A 17,473-nucleotide genomic window follows, 5' to 3' on the forward strand; every position below is an offset into this window, starting at 1 on the left:
GGCTTGACTAGCTTTAAACTGACTGCTCTGAAAAGCCCAAAGAGATAAAGGGACACAATTAATGGTAGCCTTTCTTCAGAGAAGCAGGTGGGAGCTGATGGGGGTTAATGTGGTATATGAAGGCAATTGGTACAATGAGTTGCAATATCCAATCGCCCCTTATTTACCCTTGTAATATTCCTGCTCTCTGTGAGATTTCATGATCCGTTAGAAAGCTTCTATCAAAGAGGAGGTCTGTTTAGTGTATCTCAATGATGAACATGACACGTATGATGTACGAGACAAGAGTGGGTGTGATTGCTAACGGGATGCAGCCATGATTGGTCAGATTTGTTCTGAAGAGCTTGATGTTCATTTATTTGCAGATTCTCTGTGAATCACAGTTATGTAACCAACCTTTAATACATGGCACACATAAAAGATGCATTTCACCAGTTGTTACCCTGCAGCCTTTGCAATAAATGTCCTGTAAGCTGAAGCTCAGCCACCACAGTACTTTAGTATTTTAAAGGAATTGTTCAGTATAAAAATAAAAACTGGGTATATAATAATGTTTCTAATATAGTTAGTTAGCCAAAAATGTATGACTGGATGTCTAACATAATAGCCAGAACACTACTTCCTGCTTTGCAGATCTCTTGGTTTCCACTGATTGGACAGTAACCAATCAGTGACTTGAGGGGGGGCACATGGGTCCAAACTGTTGCTTTTGAATCTGAGCTGAATGCTGAGGATCAATTGCAAACTAAATGAACAGATATGCCCCATGTGCCCCCCCCCCTTATAGTCTCTGGGGCTCATTTATCAACACTGGGCAAATTTGCTCATGGGCAGTTACCTATAGCAACCAATCAGTGATTAGCTTTTTGAAGCCAGCTGCAAGTAGAACAATCAATGCAGCAATTTGATTGGTTGCCATGGGTTACTGCCCATGGGCAAAATTGCCCAGTGTTGATAAATGACCCCCACTGACTAACTCAGAGTTAGAGAGCTGAAAAGCAGGAAGTAGTGTTCTGGCTATTATGTACAGTCACTCCAGCCTTTATACATTACATTTTTGGCTAACAAAACATTTTTTATTTTGTACAGCCTATCTATTTATTCAGTTTTTATTTTTACACTGAACTGTTCCTTTAAAGCAACATATTTAAGTACATATTAATATGTTAGTGGAAAACAGCTCTGTTAACTCTGGCTCCCTTTGTTGTTGCTAGTTGCACAGTGAAGCCTTTAATATTGGCACAAAAATTCCACCTGCTGCATGGCTTATTATTATTCAAAATGTAAAAGTTTATTTCTCTAGATTGTGACTGGCAAATTAATAAACTGAAGCTTCATCCTAAACATTATTATGTCTTTGACATCATCTCTGGTACAGGTATGGGATCCGTTATCGGGAACCCAGTAGCGTAACTAGAGGGGGGCTTAATATATACCCTTTATATTAAGGTATAAAGATCCAAATTACGGTAAGATCCATTATCTGGAAAACCCCAGGTCTCAAACATTCTGGATAACAGATCCTTTTTTCCAAAGCGAGAATTTGCATGCAAGTAAATGTGCCCCCATTATTGGTCTGAAAATAAATAAATCCAAAAAGGTCTATGGCAAGACTATTTTCTTTGCTGATGTCTGATTTAAGAAACACATGCTACTGCAGAATATAACAGACCTTTGTCGGGTTGCAACAAGTACAGTATTTAACTGATGCAATTCATGTTGGTTTATTAGTAGCAGTAAGTTTGTCTAGAGAAGGTCTAATAGATAAATGTAATACAGAGCTGTTTGATGTGCAAACTGAATGCAGTCATATATTTAGACTGAGTAGGATGAAGATTAATGATGAGTATATCCAAATTGCAGTTAAATTGTGCTTTACGATAGCTCTGTGGGCTGCTTTTCCCACAAAGCTTTGTCAGTACGAGTGGGAAATTACATGCTTAATGCCATCTTAAAGCAAGACACTGCCATACCTCCCAACATTTTGGAAGTAAAAAGAGGGACAAAAAAAATTTCTTTGCACATAGCACAGCAAATATTTTTGACCATGCTCCTTTCTGTGGCCACACCCCCTAATTACCATGTTAATTTTACAAAAATTGGCAGGTTATGAAAGTTTGAAAATATTTCTCCTTCTCTAAACTGTTTTTTTGTGTCTCAAAATTGTTACAAAGTATCTTATTTGTACCTGTTAGTTGTTCTGTGCTCTCTGCTAAAAGCCAATTAAATTAGAAACTTTAATGTTTCTTTTTCTGGCTGTTCAGTGCAGAGAAAATAGGGTCTTTCCAGTACAAATGAGGGACGCAGGTTGAGCTGTCAAAAGAGGAACTGTCCCTCTGAAAAAGGGACAGTTGGACTTGGGAGGTATGCACTGCTTTTGGTTACCTACACATAAGGGGAACTAAAGACCAATATAAAATGAAACTCTAGTTGTAGTGTTAATTGCATAGAATACTGCTTGTCCTACACCTGTTTTAGGAAAATCAAAAGCTAAACCTCTTTCCATATTCTATATCTTAGGAAGAACACGGCCACTCAGTGAATATTTACCTCACATGTATGAGCTCCTACATGTCTAACATTGTACAGTAATATCTTAGCATTATTAAAGAGTGTACGATATTAAACAAGTCTACAAAAAGAGGTAACTATATGACAGTGTCCCTTTAAATGAGTCCAGGGCATTAGTTCTCCTTCAAGATTAATATTCACATTAGTACTGTTGTATCTAAATAAAATCCATTCAGCAGACTGAGATCTAATTAAGCAAGTCTGGCAAATCTTTCTTTTTCTACTTACTGCAATGTTTTGCTGGGAATTGTAGAGTGTGTGTCCTCACATTAACCTAATATACATTAACCATAACATATCTTTACAGAACTTGAAACTTTCAAATCTGTCTTGTGTTATCTAAATTGCTTAAAGGCAGTGTCAGACTGGGGGCCAGGGCAGATTCAAGTGCATAAGCCCCTGCTCAGTGATCACTTTCATTGGAGCCTTGGGTAAAAAGTGGCCCAAATTCCACTTTGCTACTCTGCAGTCCAGTAGGAGGTACAGGGGAACAGTTGAGTCTTAAGCTGGCCATAGACGCAAAGATCTTATCGTACGAATCGAGGATTCGTACGATTTTCGGACCGTGTGTGGAGAGTCCCGACATTTTTCGGCTGGCGAAGATCGGTAGTTTGGTCGATCGGACAGGTTAAAAGATTTCTGTCGCGACTAATCTCCCCGAATCTAAGCATGTGTCTCTGCCCTTAGGGCAATGTTAGGGCTTTGTTTTCAACTAAATGGGAACCATTGATCAAAATCTCTGGTGCTACCATTACGAATAACTCAATTAATGCCAAACATCCTCTACTTAGATGTTTTACTAACCATCTTTCACTAATCCCTCAATTGTTGACTTGTTGATTTTTTTTATTTTTTACTTTGCTTTCTAGTTTGGGGAGGTCATAATTAGCTTTCTAGTCTCCATCTTTATGCATTTGCTTTCATAGTGAAACATTCAGTTAACCTCCCAATAGCTGGGAGACCAGGGCATCATTTGCAGAATGTGTTCTGAGTCCCTAAGTGCTAGTAATCCTTTGGAGCACTGCACTAAGCGGATTTGGTTTAGGCACGCCATTGCTGGGAAGAACGGATTTCCAAAACACATAATACCCTTTCAAAATTACTTCCCCTTATAAATCTGATTTAAAAATGATAATAAAAAGGAGCTGCTGACAACTGAGAAATAACCATACATCGTTGAAATGATAGATTTAAGAAAGAAAAACTTTTAGACTGCTAAATCTGCATTGAAAGAGAAAGCTGATACCACACATACTGTGAAAGTAAAGGGTTTCTGTGCCAAGGGTGCACTGTACTAGAAATCATTCTCTCAGAGGCAGCTACACGTGCAGATATTGCAAGGTATTACTGAGCTCTCTTCCAGCAAATGATCATGTGCAAAAGATATTGGAGCCCGAACACGACCATCTGTTCATATTTATATACCACCTACTTGTCACCACCATCACATATATTTCCTCAGTAAATAGACTGCAAGCTCTGCAGTCCAGTTATTTCAGTACAGAAGATTTGAGGTTTCTCTGAAATAATATAAAAAAGCTGTCAGGGAGGCCTATTTATCAAAGTCCGAATTTATCTCAATATTTTCTTTAAACAAAATCTGCACGGGTTTTTTCTCCTTATTTGTTAATACACTTTATTAATTCGGACTTTATTAATACACAGGAAAAAAACAAAAAAAAAATCATGAAGAAAATGAATCCTAAGAATTTTTTGGATTTTGCACCCGAAAACTCAAATTTTTTAAAATTTTTGCCCGAAAACCACGAAATCTTGGGATTATTGCGTGAAACCCAGCGCAGATCAAAATATCTTTGGGACTTCTCCCATTGATTTATATACAACCTCGGCAGCTCTGAGATGCCGGATTTTTGGATTCTGACTTTTTCCAGCCTTGGGTATAATAAATCCCGAAAAAAATTTTCATACAAAATAATTTTTATACAAAAAAACAGGAGTTTTTTGGGTTTTTTGGCATTTGGAGTTTAGTAAATAACCCCCGAAGTGTAGATTATATACAAATACCTAGCATCCCAGTTACTAAACCTATTTAGTGCAATTTTGGTTCCAATTGGTGTGGAACCCTTTGAGGTTGAGGTAGTACCAGGGTTCCCCAGAATCAACAGGCGCACAATTTATAACAGGAAGCGGTGCCATGTGCAACTATGGGAGAATTCAAGGAACTGCTTTCAATGCAAGTAATGTACCTTTAAGGAAAATTGCCACAAAAACTGTGAAAATGTTAGCGCAGCCGGAACTGCACTTGCGTCTGTAAATCCACACAGATGTGACCCTTTTGAATTCATGGATTCAGGCCCATAATAATTCTTTCTCAATAAACCTGCAGCACATTCCAACCACTGAGATGCAATAAAAGGTGGTATGGCAACTCACACAGGGTGGATTCAAGCCCACACCTATTTTGTCCACATAAGCACGTAGCAATGTGTAGCCCATATTTATCTAAGGTAATGGATATAGGGACATGATTTGGAACCACACACAGTAAAAGATTAGCCAGTGTGGCACCAGATATAAGAATGCATTAATAAGTAGAATGGTACCATACAAAATGTAAAATAACAGGAGTAATGACACAGAACCACAATACACAGCTGGGTCTTGGGTAACAGAGAAGAACTGCATTAGTCAGCACAACAATGAAATTTGATCATTATCATTTTCTCCTTATATGCAGACTGAATATCTCCTTGATCCTTTTAATCTTCTGCTCTCATCACAGCCAACCCCCACACTGAGAATACACAGCTGCTCATCCACAAGTGCATTTAAATATCATTCACAGTGGCCAATGATTTCAGACGTTGCTGGGTTAGACTTATTGTAATGTAAAATCATGTCATGTGGTTTATACTTTAAATTTGTAATTTAATCTCACTAACCTGAGCGTATAATTCAAAGACAAGCAAGATTTTATGCTATAGAGCCTAAAAGTTGAAGGTCTGTATAAAATCATTTTGTCTAAGACCCACCACCACTAAGATAGACTTGCCTCCATTCCTGATGGGTCTCTCAGATAATACAACAATGGATAGAATCACTGGTAGCCACCTGCCTAGTCACAAATAATTCACTCTGCGATGCCATTTGGCTTGAACAAGTTAACAATGCAGCAAAAAAAGGAAACATAAATTATGTTGCTCAAAGAGGATCTATTCAGCTGTTCTGCTTTTAGCCTTTAGCAGCGTCTGCACATCTCTGAACCTTATAATATATAAAAGTACCACTAGCCAAATCCGGAAATCTTTAGGAAATGCCTCTGTTTCTCTTGCCATCCTCCCCCCCCCCTTCCACCACAGTAGAGAGGCCTGGTTTCGATAAAGCATCAGGGAAAGTAAAATGCAGCTGGACCGGATTTAGGAAATCAATAGGACTTCATTTTCTCCTTTTACTGACACGACTCCCGGGGACAGTAATATCTTAACAGCTGCCCACTCGCCCTTTCAGACACTCTCACAAAAGCATTACTAGGCTTATTTGTAAGATACTACTACTCTTGTTGCAAAACTAGAACAGGTATGAGACCTATTGTCCAGAATGCCTGGAATCTGGGGATTTCCAGATAGAGGACATTTCTGTAATTTAAATTTTCATACCTAAAATCTGCTAGATATCCTTTAAACAGTAAATAAACCCCAAAAATTGTCCAGTATGGATTAGTGCAGCTTAGTTGGCACCAAGTACTAGTTACTGTTTTATTGTAACAGAGAAAAGGGAATAATTGTTAAAAAATAAAATTTTTGCTTAAAATCAAAAAACTCTATGATGACTTCACACAACTTCGTCAGATGCTAATTCACTACTACTACGCTAATCCACTAAAATTCTGTCTCAGCAGTCGAACACTGGTGAAGTTTTGCTAGCATAAATTTGTCAGTGCAAGCATTTCACAGCGAACTTTTGCTAACATTAATTTCTGCCTACCAAAACTTTGTTAGTACACTTAAAGGAATTGTTCAGTGTAAAAATAAAAACTGGGTAAATAGATAGGCTGTGCAAAATAAAAAAAAGTTTCTAATATAGTTAGTTAGGCAAAAATGTAATGTATAAAGGCTGAAGTGAATGGATGTCTAACATAATAGCCAGAACACTACTTCCTGCGTTGCAGCTCTCTTGGTTTTCACTGATTGGTTACCAGGCAGTAAACAATCAGAGACTTGAGGGAGGACCACATGGGTCATATCTGTTGCTTTTGAATCTGAGCTGAATGCTGAGGATCAATTGCAAATTCACTGAACAGAAATGTCCCATGTGGCCCCCCTTCAAGTCACTGACTAACTCAGAATTATAGAGCTGAAAAGCAGGAAGTTGGATTCTGGCTGTTTTATTAGACATCTGTTCACTCCAGCCTTTATACATTACATTTTTGGCTAACTAACTATATTAGAAACATTTTTTATTTTGCACAGCCTATCTATTTACCCAGTTTTTATTTTCACACTGAACTATTCCTTTAAGCTTAGGTCATTTTGAATAGGGCGGGTACATATAGGTCTTATATACAGTATGTCTTTATTAGAGCTGTTGGTGAAATTGGTTGAAGTGGCCACTTATTATTAAAAATGTTCAAGGCAACAAAATGAAGGCTAAAGAGATCCTCTATTGTCCTAGACATGAGCCCACCTTAAAAGAAATGTGGCATGCCCATATGAATGGTTAAAAAAAATTTTAAAACAAAAATGGTTACAAGAAGAACTCTGTTATATGCGTATTTACATTGATTAGGTGGGTGGTTGTTTTTGGTAGGCTATTAGTCATTTTAAAACATCTAGGATATTACAACTGTGACATAATAAGAACAGCAGCCACTCATTATTGGAATCTCACAGCACAGCAGAGCTATTGGAAACATATCTGCTAACTACCTCAGTAATTTTAACCAACCAAGATATCAAACCCTAGCACAGAGCAAGGTTTATGTTGATATAGCCATTATTTGTTTGCACAGCACTCCCAGTGTTCTCTTTGTTATCAAGGTTATAAGAGAGGAAAATGCCTTGCTAAGCATTAAGCCAATGGTTTTCTGACTTCAAGCCACACGTTGTGTACTAAGTATATGGAGAATGCATATGATTTCTTGTCTTTGTCTATATGCATTTTGTGGTCACACTCTCACTGCACCCCACCCAATGGTTTCAATGGTTGGTGAGAACAACTTTGCCTTTTGTTATGATTTAAACAGAAACAGTGGTAATCTCCAGGTTCTAGCTCATCCATAGCTTCAGTCAGGTGATATCTGTGGTGTCCAATAAAAAGGGCAACCATTTGAGAGTTTTAACCTTGGCAAGCAAGTCGCAGTCGCGCAAAATTTAGTCCCTGTGTAAAATGTAGATTGAAGCAGTAGAATTCTTAATGATTTCGATAAAAGAGAGGGTAGGACTGGCCAGGCCAGGGATGACTTTGGTATAGTTGGCCAACTTGAATATATTGCAGTATATGGACAAGCAATCCTTGCTTTGTTTTTTTTTAAGGGTTTTATTGGTAGCTTTATGCACAAGATATTGCCATTTACAATAAGTGGCAAAAAGCAACCTCTTGTATCTTTAAGAGTCAAATTTTTTATATGTCCTTCAGGACTACACAATACTCAAATTATTAGCTATTAAAATCGAATTCCTTTCTGCCTCTATGCTCTGCCATTAAGGTTTTCTAGTTCATCCCATGGCCTGACAGCCAGAAGAATGGAATCTGATCTATCTCATAATACTATGAGGAGGTGCTTATAAGGACCATGTTAATTATAAGTTGGAATCTAGCATTTTTACTTCTTTAGCAGACAATTTTACTTCATGTCCATTGATGAGTGAAATTTGTCACCAAGTTTTGGCGCAATAATAATGACCATATTTTGTTGTGCATCAATAAACTGTTGTCATCTATAGACTTCAATGCATTTCGGCAAATTTTCTGCTAAGCGAAATGGATCAGATTCGCCCATCACTATTCATGTCTGTTAATTTGTTAATGTAATAAAAGTTACAAAGTTTGCACCAGGTCTAACATCTCAAACCAGCTACTCAAAATGAATCATTTACTGGTCACCTATTTAAAAGCAAGCACCAAATTGGTTGCTATAGGTTACTAGATATGCTGCAAACTTGGCTATCATTGCCCATTAATAGAACTCCAATGGCATCTTACAAATGGGAGGGCCTGACATATAAAGCATTTAATAACTAAACAAAACGTATTCTCAGATTGGGGAAAGTAGCATTCATTATTCTGCACTGTATATAAGAAAGGCATGTTACTAACTGTTCTCCATGTACTTTTCTCTGAAATATTGTCTGTTCCCTTGGAATCAAGTATATACATTTTTATTATATTCCCTCCTCCTTACAGCTTTAACATGTTATTATCAATCTTCTTAAAGTTATTTACTTAATGTGTGCAAGCATAAATCAGGATGCAGGTACAGGGAGACTAAACAGTAATGTGGGTCTTGCTTCTCTGCTAGAAGTCTTTCCCCTGCAGTGCCACAAATGTAGATGGAGTACCAGGCATGGAATGGGAATCAAAATAGGCCGCAGCATTTCAAGATCACAGAGGCCCACACAACCCCCACGAGCCCACTAAATAGAGAATGTAAATGGCACCTTACAGCAGCCCCTCTGGCATTTGCCAGAATCCACAGATTGCCAGTCAGGACGTGCAGAGTACATTACACTGGGTAGATTATAATATAGGAAAGAGCATAAAGGTTTCTGGTTGCCTGAGGCAAGGCAAGTTCATTTCAAACAATACTACTCCAGTAAAAGTAATCAGGGAATATGAAGCCAGCATCATATTTAATAGAGTAATGTATGGTCATCTCATTCTCATTACGTTGGAAACAAAGAAAAGGGCTTGATTTTACCTCAACCTAGCCTAAAGCCATTAGTGTACTAGAATTAGGAAAAGCATTTATTTTGCTTTGTCATATATACTATTTACAGCAAATACTGCTCTTGTGTGTATTGTCTCTTAAGCAGGCTGTAAAACAAGGGCACTGGATGGTCCAAGGGAGCCTGGCAAGAACTTTCCTATTGTTCCTGAATTTAGAACTGGAAGATGGACTAGGCATTGGCAGACACAAAAGTGAGAGCCGAAATCCAGATGTCTTGAATGCCTCAGTTTCCTATTGGAAATCAAAACACTGTTGTATGTTCTTACCCTAGAACTTGTTCTTTTGCAGAATTAAATCTGGAACTGTCTGAGGTACTGCAGGATCTCTTACACATATAGTTTTCCCGCTGATAAACTTTATCTATTTTTGCTTTGGACTTCTACTTAAAGCAGTTGTACAATTGACATAGTAGGACCCCTAAATGGCTATGGGCAATGGTCAGATCCTTCCAGCATCTGGTACATGCAAGAAATGCAGGGGAGAGACACATGACACTAAGAGGATTCTGAACTGAAACATGCCATACATCTGTTGAAGTATAAATTACATTTTTGTGAAGTTTAAGAAACATGGAACTGGCCACACAAAATATTAATACCCCTAGAACAGCTAAGGAGAGTGCTAAGGGTTTATTTTGTTTTTAATTCTGTAACGATATTGGCATTATTGGCATTTGCTACCTGACTGTAGACAGATATAGACAGGTTAACTAAGGCAAACTTATGGCAGTTGGCAATTAGCTTACTTTGGCTATTGAGCCTACTAGCTAATGTAAGGGGCCAAATTAATGGCTTCTGCGATTAACAAATAATCAGAGCTCACTCAAATGTTATGAAACAGGCTGTCAAATCCTCATGTTTCATGACAACATACGGTCGTGGATTTATTCCACACTTTAATTCAGTAAATGGCAAATACAGTATATACAGTATACTTACTAAACTCTGGAAATCAATGATCATGCTAAAGCATGTATGAAGCGTAAATGGCCTAAATTCACATTTGCAGCACAACCCAAGTGGGCTAAACACTACATGTACTACATGTACTGCATTGTAAATTGTGTAGGAGGTAAGGAATTCTTGACCTTTGCAATGCTACAATATCTGCTTTGGAACAAACGGCAGTACCAATATGTGCCATTACCAGTTTAACTTGGCTTAGTAATGCAGAGGCCTAACCAGAGGATTATTCAAATTAATTTTCATTAATTCATTCATTCATTCAACAGGTATTAAAAAAAAGCACAGCCACCATTCAAAATGGAATATTTAAAGGGGATGTCCACCTAATAATGATTAATTTTTTTCTTTGCATATCGTAATTTTGAGACATTCTCCAATACATTTTAAAATTTTTTAGTGAATTTAAAGTTATTGGAAAATTAACTTGCAAGTGAAAGCCGCTTGTCAGTGCTTTACTATATTGCCTTCTCAGTGTGCAAAACTAGAGAAACAATGTATAAGACCTAAGACCCTAGTTCATAGACTCTTCATAAGATTGAGACTGTCTTTGATCCATTGTCAAGATATCCATCAGGACATTTGGCCAGTGGACCAGGGGGGGGGTTGGTTCTGTATGTATGTAATGTTAATATTCTGTTGTAAAGTTAATAAAACACTAAAATATCTTGCACATTTATGTTATTCTCAGGTATGTTATATTTATTGATGTAATTGTAATTCGTGTTTATAATCAATTGTTATGCAAAGTTTTTTGGTGGATGTCCACTTTAAATGAGAAGGAAAGCTACAGAAGCATTTTATTGCCAATAGATTAGCTGCAATAGTGCAAGCTAGAATGCTATATTTATTCTGTAGAATGTTTTACCATACCTGAGTAAATAGCTCTAGAAACTCTCTAGAGAGGATAGCAGCTGCAGTATTAAAGTGTTGTGACATCACTTCCTGCCTGAGTCTCTCCCTGCTCTGGGCTCAGATTACAGGAGAGAAGGGGGGGGAGAAGAGGAACAAACTGAGCATGCTCTTGCCCAGGGCAATGAGGTTTAAGCTGAAGGCAGGAAGTCTGATACAGAAGCCCATGTGTACACAATAGAAGGAAAGAAATGCAGTGTTTCTTTTGACAGGGGACAGCACTACTTTGAGGGTTTACTGGTATATTTAGATGGACCTTTCTGATAAGGCTTACTTAGTTTTAACCTTTCCTTCTCCTTTAAACTCATAAATACATTATATATATATATATATATATATATATATATATATATATATATATATATATATATATATATACACATTTCCAGCAAAAAGGGGTGGGCTTGCAGAAATGGAGAATGGTTAGGCAGATCTGGGCAGGCTTAGAAGCCTGTGGGGTTAAAAAGGTGCCTGGGGGGGGGGGTAAATAGGTTGCAGACAACACAGTTGACTTGTATAAATATAATCATATCTAGTATCTAGCTGGTTGGTGCACAATAAATGTAAGAACGATTCGAAGGATTTTAATCGATCGATCAAAGGATTTTTCTTAGATCAAAAAAAGCTTAGAAAAGTGATGGGGAAGGTCCCCATAATCTAACATTGTACCTCGGTAGGTTTAAACTACCGAAGTATGTAGTCAAAGTTTTTTTTAAAGAGACAGTACTTCGACTATCGAATGGTCGAAAAGTCAAACGATTTTTAGTTTGAATCGTTCGAATCGAAGTTGAAGGTCGTAGTAGCCTATTCGACGGTCGAAGTACCCAAAAAAATACTTAGAAACTCAAAGTTTTTTTCATTCGAATCCTTCATTCGAGCTTAGTAAATGTGCCCCAGTATGTCTGCTAGCTTCACATCAGCACTAATCCCAGTTATGCATCACAGCATGCCTGACCTGCTTCTTTGCAATGAGTAAAAACTGCACTGAACACACTTCTTTCATGCAAAAAGAATCAATGTTCCATACAGCTGTTAAACCTCTGTTGGTAAATGAATCCCAGCAAAGTACAAATTCCATTAGTATTCCAGGAGCATCTTCATGACTAAGCCATAAAAAGACTACATTACACAGGACAATGTCAGGACGTATAAGCCTTGGAGCTGTATTGAACGCCACTGGAGCCCTTGCGGGTACACTAAATGGTTGCGGGGGACTAAATGGTTGCACCGCACAAAGTAGCACCTTCTTGTATCCCTTGTGCAACGCTGCCCTAGTTTATAAACCCTCACAATAAAATACATGCAAAAGACATGCAAAAATGTTATCTAAAATACAGCAGCCTTGCAGCAGGAAAGTGCAAGCTTTGAGAATATCTGAAAGCAGGAGGCATTCATGATAGAAGAGGGATTTAGTGTGTCCTAATGGAATCTGCCAGATCCCTGCTGCCTGTGCTGCTCAGCTGTGCCCTAGTATAGTCTTACAAAGGAAAATTACACTTCACTTAATAGGGAGGGGGTTGACAGGACAGGGGAGCTCACAATAAAGGCAGCTGAGACTCTGTATGGCAGGATCCATGGAGCAGTCGGAGCTATCAGGTTTCTGGTCCCACAGCATCATTTCCGTGCTTCAGAGATCTCACAGGACAGATGGACCATCAGCCCATCCATCTGTCCTTCATAGCATGGTCACACTTATTCTCCACCCCTCCACACTTCATCCATGCTCCCTTCGTAGGGAATATAACAAAGAGGGTACACTGACAGCTCATACTCACAGTGCTGCTGCATGAGACCACTTTCCATGTCGTCCCTTTTAAGATGCTGAAGAGGAGAGAGGATTAGCAGTGCACGAAGTAATCTAGATCTAGTGAGATGAACGGGGGCCTGGAGAATGAAATGCAAAGGGATGGGGAGATACCACCCACACAATTCTGCAGCCCACTGCAAACAGAAGCCCAGGACTTTCCTGACGTCAGAAGAGATTCATGAATGGAGAGGGATGGAGCTGCTTTAGGATTCAACACAGGTCTCACAGTGACGTCTGCAGTGAGCTGAGCAGGAGGGGGCGAGCAGGAGCCAATAAGGAGCAGAACCCACACAGCCAGCCCCCTTGTCACGGTCAAGCACCATCCTCCAATAACACCATGCTTAGCCATGCACCTACTACATACTGCTCTACAGTATACAGTATATATATATATATATATATATATATATATATATATATATATATATATATATATATATATATATACCAAACCGAGCAGGAACGCACAACCATAAATGCTGTAAGGGCCGGGTGCCAGTCTGTAAACACATGCAGAATCCCTCCAGTGACGGCACTCCAGAATCAATCACGCTTGGGTCAGTAGATGTCAATCATAAAGGTTTATTAAAGTGGACCAACGTTTCGATACCACACAGGTATCTTCTAACCTTTATGATTGACATCTACTGACCCAAGCGTGATTGATTCTGGAGTGCCGTCACTGGAGGGATTCTATATATATATATATATATATATTATATATATATATATATATATATATATATATATATGTATATATATATATATATATATATATATATATATATATATATATACATGGTCATACACAATCACAGACAAACACATGTGTCATATACTGGATTCAAATCCAGAGTAAATTCAGGTTTTTATAAAGTGATGGCAATTCTTGTCAGGCACAATGGAATCTGCAGAAAATCTGCATTTTATATATATATATTTATTTATATATATATATATATATATATATATATATATATATATATATATATATATACATATATATATATATATATATATATATATATATATATATATATATATATATATATATATATATATAGTGAATAAAGTACCCCCTCTTGTAAAATATATGGATATTATAAGTTACCGAGGAGTTTCATGACCATATAAAACACGAGGCCGAAGGCCAAGTGTTTTTATACAGGTCATGGAACTCCGAGGTAACTTATAATATCCTCATATTTTACAACTGGGGGTACTTTATTAATTATAATACACAAATTTTAGTGAGTCATGTGACAGAAATTACATCACTACTCACCGTTTATAACTGAGGACATCACTACTCACCGTTTATAAGGATATAATTTACAAGATATTCACGGCTTTTGTGTATTATATATATATATATAACAGCCAAAAATGTGCACTCCATTAAACAAGGTTACATGCCTGGCTGCTTTTCAAGCTTGGTGTCCAGATCAACTGGATTGCCAACATACCCAAAACACAGACACACACAGAAGCGTCTAGTCTGATAGACTAGATCCAATCCCATGAAATCAGTGACTGACTGCTGGGGTAGGGGATCAGTTGTGAATTTAGTTCACTTCAGTATTCCTGTTCCACCTACAAGCATATTACATTTACCTAACCTGGAACTGGCCTATTGAGTTTAGCCAGTTAAACATCTACACTGCTCCATCTGCTGGCAGAATATTACTATTATTATCCTTTAGGCATATATTGCTAAAATATTAATGAGCTTTAGAGGCATTTTACATAATTGACATCAACACTGAATGCAGCAGAGGACCTTATAACAATCACACACAAGCCCAATGATCCGTTTTATCAAGAGCCAATTAACTTGCCTACTTGCCTGTATGGTTTTGGAGAGTGGGCTCTCCTCCATTTTCCACAATAACTTGCATGCTTCTTGACACTGTCAATCAGCTGGCTTCTGCTACACTGTTTCAATAATCACAACCACTATGATTGCTGGTAATAGCAAGATACGGGCAAATGTATATTGGAAGCATACATAACAAGCATTGTTGTAACGGGAATCTGAAGAAAAAAAAAGCTTACACATCTACTTCACTGGAAAATCTCACCCAGCAGCTATACTACTGTTTATATTATAAATGTATTACTGTAAATGAAGTTCAGTGGTGTGTACTGTGTACCCTGGTGGAGGTACATAGCCATAGACTCTCTGTGTACATGTCACTCTGAGAAAATTGACTCTCAGATTCTCAGGGTCAAACACAGCCCCCGGTGATGTTAATGATTAATCTATAGGTATCTAAATAAGATGATGTTCTCTTTGTAAATGGATCGTGGGAGGCTTTAAAGGAAAATATATTCAATTTACAGTATAAGGAATATTTTCATTTTATCTCCCTTACATATATTATACAGTATGTGGTTTTAGTTGCACAAAACAGTCCACCTCTTAATATATACACACAGCAGTGTTAACTTAGCAGCATTTGTACATCTTGCCTCAATTTGAGCATACCCCATAGTTTAACAACTGCAACAATCTCAGTGGTGGTTTCACTATTGTCTGGAACAGTGCTACCAAGCTGCAGGCCCACAAGTCAGATGTGGCTATACAAGGGCTTACCCACAATGAACCCCACAATGAACCCCAAATAAATGAAACAAACATCACTCAATCTGTCTCGCCTGTGTTAATCACAGCCATCCATGAAAGTGTCAGTGCAACTGCCACATCAAAGAAGCCCTAATACTTATTGACTGTTGGGGTAGGTACATACAGCGGACTTTTTTTTCTTTATTTAACAAATGTGCTGTGCAGTGTAGTTATATATCACAGAGCAAAATGTGAATTCAACGTTTTCGAGACCCATTTATAAAATGTCTAATTTCTAATTAATGTGAGTTTATTTTAACTCAAATAAATTTGATTATACTCGAAATATGATTGGGAGGTTATTTAGGAATATAATTGAATATCTAAAACTCAAAAGAATTTTACCAACTTGAAAACTCAAATCGATTTTGATTCTAATTCGACTAAACTCGAGTCTAGTTTTTTTTTGTTACAAAATTCATTATATCAGTAGATTTAAAACAACTTAATAATGAAACTTTAACACAAAAAACAATTACTGCAAATGATAAAATCACTTAGAAGTGCACCCTGACCAGCTTTACATTAATTTGCTTTTAACATTTACATTTCCTTTCAGATAACTTGCAACTGGCTCTCTTTTTTTTTTTTTTTTTTGTGCTTTTTTAATCATTTACATTTTCTGTTGTGCAGCTTGGACTTTAGCCTGATTGCTATGTCTTATTTACCTTAGCAACCAGACAACAGAACATGGGATATGCTCCTATTCTCTCTTAGTTTGGGTTTACTTTACTTTATCACACACATGATTATATGTTCATGTATCCCAGAGAGCAAAACTAAGCAGTAATTATAACTGATAAAGCCAATAGAAATCACTCAAACTTGCAGTACATCAGTAAAGAGTAACTGAAGTGCTCTGTGGGCACCTGGGAAATAATATGTCTAACCCCATGTCAGATTTCAAAATGAAATGTTAAAAAATCAGTTTGCTCTTTTGAAAAATGGATTTCAGTGCAGAAGTCTGCTGGAGCAGTGCTATTAACTGATTTGTTTTGAAAAAACAGTATCCCTCCATCATGTAGGCCAGGAAAATTCCTGCCCTCGGTACCACAGAAGTTGGTCAGCACTGGCTTAGGGGACACTGGCCCTGAACCAAAGATAACAAGCACTCAGTGCTGCTAAATCAATGGATGGCATATGCCAGTACAAACAAACTAATTAATCTAGGTGTGTTACGCTTATGTTGTCTGTCACATCACTCCCAGGAATCTAGGATGGTCTCATGTTAAAAGAAAAAGCCAGCAATTACCATGTGATTGCATATAGGTCTTGTGCTGAACATAGCCTATTGCCTATCGTTATAATTAAGAAAGTTCTATGTTTTTGTTATTTCTGGCACTAAATATGAAACCAGTGTCACTTTAGTACTTCCTGTCACTTTTGGCTACACAGAACTTCAAAGGAGCTGAAACATTTGATTATCAGTCCACTGAAAAGCCCCTGATGCTGGGCTGCTCAAAAGGTGTATAAAGGCACTTAAATAGGTGCATGGGTCACAAACAAGACCTATGCAGTAACACAGTCAAAAGCCCATTAACTCATAGCAACAAGATATTAGCTTTCACCATCCCCATCATGCGAAGCAAAGCTTTGCGCTATGGGTTTGTGGACAAACATTTGCCCATGTTACTCTATAGTATCTATACAGTAGCTGTTGGGCCAGGAGGGTTGCAGATAGGATTTAT

The 17,473-nt window shown here is 37.7% G+C and overlaps 1 protein-coding gene across 2 annotated transcripts in view; it reads right to left on the minus strand.

Annotated features, from left to right (window-relative positions):
- Positions 1-17,473, minus strand: part of map3k13.S (mitogen-activated protein kinase kinase kinase 13 S homeolog) — a 52,463-nt gene that overhangs the window by 31,172 nt on the left and 3,818 nt on the right. Inside the window, 1 exon segment of one of the 2 annotated variants that reach the window (NM_001172188.1) lies at positions 13,128-13,343. The exons of the other annotated variant lie outside the window; for it this stretch is intronic. The gene's annotated coding sequence lies outside the window, so the exon portion shown is untranslated. 2 annotated transcript variants of the gene reach the window in all.

The sequence above is a fragment of the Xenopus laevis genome, chromosome 9_10S, assembly GCF_017654675.1.
Source record: "Xenopus laevis strain J_2021 chromosome 9_10S, Xenopus_laevis_v10.1, whole genome shotgun sequence".
NCBI lineage: Eukaryota > Metazoa > Chordata > Amphibia > Anura > Pipidae > Xenopus > Xenopus laevis.